Source organism: Ambystoma mexicanum, chromosome 6q (genome assembly GCF_040938575.1).
Source record: "Ambystoma mexicanum isolate Mex_15411 chromosome 6q, UKY_AmexF1_1, whole genome shotgun sequence".
Lineage (NCBI taxonomy): Eukaryota > Metazoa > Chordata > Amphibia > Caudata > Ambystomatidae > Ambystoma > Ambystoma mexicanum.
In genome coordinates this window covers 111,231,898-111,236,234 of record NC_090937.1, presented here as the reverse complement: position 1 = coordinate 111,236,234, position 4,337 = coordinate 111,231,898, and the positions used below count along the sequence as shown (strand labels likewise).

Sequence of the window (4,337 nt, the reverse complement as noted above, 5' to 3'; positions counted from 1 at the left end):
CAAGTTGCTTCACATGATGTTGGAGACATTATCTGTGGAATGTATTGCGCACGTGCCGGATGACAGAGTGAGTAATTTGATAGCTTCCGTCACTGTTCCAGCTCTAGGAAGATGCAGCAAATTCATGCTCATCAATGTGAGAGTGTCAGTGAAAGTAAGGGCAACCGATCCGTCTATGGTAATCACGTTCTGACAAGGATTCATCATAAATAATGCAATCCGCGTGTTTTGCAACTTGCACCATGCAGCTCTCAAAAGGGTATGCCACTACATTTGTAGAAAAAACACATTCCCTCAACAACAGCAATGTTGTCAATTGACTGTGTGAGCCACAGTTAAAGATCCCCTTCACATAACAAAAAACAATGTCATCAAACGAATACAATGTAAGTGATGTTTGAACACGGTTTTAGGACATTCCGTTCTGAGAGAAGAATCAATGAGGATAGGTATGAAATAATACCCACACGTTGTAATTGCCAGGCAATCAATACAAAAACAACATACAGAAGAAAAAGCCACCTTTTAGAAAGCAAATCTCAGTATAAAACAAATTGCAGTGGATCAGCACTGTTCATGTGATCCTTTGGAAAGTGTCATCAATTATTTTGTTTTCTATCACAGTGCATATTTTCTTCTTGTATTACTTTGCTTGGTATCTTTGTTGTAAATGTCAGACAGCAGGTTGAAATACTGAGTCATAATACATTAGATTTTTTTTTTAGTATTCAATATAGAAAATGTATAAAACTGAGATATCTGGGGGGTTTTCGGCTAATAAAGTGCAGTATCTCCAGTCCATAGATGAATTGTGTATCGGTGCGCCCGCCATCTTGTTTGCTGTAGTGACTCTAAGTCTGAGTGAGTGCGGTGGGGGAAGCGCGCACACTGCTCTAGTGTCACTAGATTGTTTTATTTCTTTACATTTCGTTTCCGAGGGGTGATTGACAGGGAATATGGTTTTCCTCGTGTTTATTCGGCTGCTGGGAGAATGTTATACGCCCACGTTGTCCTGAGCAAGCGAGGGCCGCTAGCGAAAATCTGGCTAGCGGCCCACTGGGATAAAAAGCTAACCAAGTCCCATGTATTTGAATGTCATTTGTAGAGCAGCGTTGAAAGTATTATTTCTCCCAAGGTGAAGATGGCTCTTCGGACATCTCTTATTGGGTGGGAGTAGTACGAATCTATGACAGAAAGGCAAAATATCTTCTTGCAGATTGCAATGAAGCCTTCATAAGTCTTTCATCATTGACAGCAATGTCATTAAGGTCTCCAAGGATACATAAACACTAGGCATCTATCTCGACTCTACACTTTCCTTGACAAGACAAACTAACGCAGTTAGGTCAGCGTCGGCTTACACTTGCAAAAGTGTTATGGCTTGTAGACCATTTCTGACCACTCCCAATAGTATCACTCTGGCTAGAACTGTCATCATGTCTAAGATAGACTATTGTAGTGCCCTCTACCTGGGGACTAGCCAGTCCAACCTTAACAAATTGCAAATTACTCAGAACAATGCCATCAGAGCGGCATTAAATATTCCTAGAAACCAACATATCTCTGACTTCAGAACCAATCTACATTGGCTTCCTGTCAAGCATAGAATTTCACTGAAAATCCTTGCCCTGACACACAAGTGCTTGGCCAACAAGGCCCCCCTCTACCTATCCAACCGCCTTACTCTCCACACTACTACCCAGCCTCTGAGAGCAGCCCAGATAGACAGCCTATCCCTGCCCAGATTCAAACTTCAAAATGCTGGGGGTGTGAGCTTCCTTGCCTTGGCTTCTATGCTCTGGAACTCACTCCCCACTGTCATTAGATCTGTGCCTTCTTTCCATTCCTTCAAGTACAAAATCAAATCATGGCTCTTCGCACGAACCTGATTTACTCTCCTGCCATCTCTGATACGGACTGTGGTCCCCAGCTTTGAGCTAGAGATCACTGGCCTTACTGTCTTATTGTACATTTTACCTTGTATTTAACTTATGATGTCTTCATTGTTAATTGGCTCAAGTCTGTATGTTTTTATAAATAGGTTGAGCCAAGTTCACTCGCTACTGTATGTATTTGCAACTGTGTTCTGCAAGTTTAAGCACCATGATTCCTGTGGGCCTGGTGCGCTCTTCAAATAAATAAAATACAAATTAAAATCAAGATGGCTTTTCATCCAGGTGTTGTTGATCTACCAGGGGAAAATCGAGAAGCTGCCTATAATGCCATCACATTGCCTGAAGAGTTTCATGATTTTGACCAGCCCCTTCCTAATCTAGATGACGTTGATGTGGCTCCACAGTTCAGCTTAAATCAGAGCAGAGTGGAAGAGATTACAATGTGTGAAGAAGTGGCAAATATAAATATCCTTCATGATAATGACTTTGGTGATTTTGGCATGGATGATCGGGAAATGATGAGAGAAGATGGTGCCTTTGAAGATGACATGTTGGTGAGCGCTAGTGCATCCAACCTCTTATTAGAACCTGAGCCGAGCACTAGTCAGATCAACAAGAAGAGTAACCATCTTGAATTTGAAGACCATTACAAAGATGACAACTTTGCTGAAGGAAAGGATGGAGAAATACTTAATGACAAACTTCTAAGTAATGATGGCGGAGGGATCTTTGTTGACCCTCCACCCCCAATTGCAGAAGGAGAAATTCTGATGCCAGACAGCGAGCTCATGAGGATGATATGGATGATGATAACGATGTGGGTGGCCCAGACAGTCCAGATTCTGTAGATCCTGTTGAACTATTGTGTGTCAGTGTCTTTACCTGGATTACAAAACTGAAGGCACTCATGCTGTGAAAACAAAGAAATTGATATGAGGCTGGGAAGCCCCAAGGAAACACACCAACACAGGTTACAAAGGACATACAAAGTGCTTTATTTAAAAGCTACAACAGTTATCAAAAAGTCAATTGACAAACGGATAGCTATTCGGCTCTCAGAGTAACGTAACGAACTTCAACGAAGGTTCGATGCATTAGTAGAGAGACCGTACATTGGAATACTTGGGCTTTTATATTCTTCATTCAGCCCTGGCCAACCCCCTCGCGGGTTAACCATTCTCGGGACCAGGCCTAGGGTTCCTTGCCAGGTCAATCCCATAATGTATGCATTTTGATCAGTTCCGCTGATACAGTTGTTCATTTACACATAGGTCAGGGATAGGACAAGGTCTCAGTTCGCGACCCCGACAAGTGGCCTGCAGGCATATTACTTATTCATGTGTGCGGAGGTCACAACGGCCAGAATCTCACTCAGAATGTCATTCGGCCTCCATTTTGATGTTCAGGGTGACTTCCACATTACAAGAGAACCTAAAATGGCGGCTAAATCCAAGATGGCGACTTACACAATTTTTCGTTAAGGTCAAGACCTTACCGCGGAGTCTATTTACATGATATTTTAGACAACTTGGCGTAGGCCAACACACATTCAAATACTGCGATTGGTGGCATAATATCATTTCAATTCCAACAATGCCTGCAAAGACAACACACCTGTTTCACAAAGCAATTTTCCATGGGGAAATCCAATTGCAAACCATGCTGTGAATCAGGCCCAACATGTTCTAATGACTAGTAAATCAGACACTGTGGGCCTGATTCATTGAATAATCTGTGCTGAAAAAACAGGACTTGTTGCAAATGGGGCAATGTGCAGGGTTTACACAGGACTCTGTGCTGGTCCAACACGTCACGGCGACTTGACAAACAAGTTGCACGATGCTCCAGGGGAAGGGTCGGCCGGGCCTTTACAGCCAACTAAAAAGGGGACGGAACACATGAAATGAGGAAGAACAAGCCAAAATGTGGGCGTTACAAGGGACATTCCACCATCAAACAATCGCATCGCCAATACGCATGCAAAACAAATGTATTCATGGAATTGAACAGGGAACGGCGGCGCAGGAAAAAGCACATGCAAATTCAGAAACACCTATGCTGCGTGATAGCAGGCGTAAACGTCAATGCGCACACTAACAAATGCATAAAATGCACAAACGATCACCAAATGCACATATTCAGCCACAATGAATGCACCATTTGTTTCAGCAGTCATGATGGGACACCGGAGGAGGAGGAGGTTGGCCAGGGCCTGGATCTTCCACCCAAGGACCAGCTTTTTTGGTTGCCTGACAACCAGGTCTATGGCAGGCATAGGTTCCCGCACCCCCATATCATCCTAGACCTCATCACAGAGTGGGAAGATCAACTCGCATCACCCACTATGTGCTGCCAAGCATTGAGCCCCTTGCAAAAGGTGCTCACTCTTCTGCATTTTTTGGTGATTGGCTCATTCCAGTTTACCACTGCCATCGCAGGTGG

The 4,337-nt window shown here is 43.5% G+C and overlaps 1 pseudogene; it reads left to right on the top strand.

Moving 5' to 3' along the window:
• Nucleotides 1–991: 991 nt before the first annotated feature.
• Nucleotides 992–2,811, top strand: LOC138515173 (double-strand-break repair protein rad21 homolog; annotated as a pseudogene).
• Nucleotides 2,812–4,337: the final 1,526 nt, after the last annotated feature.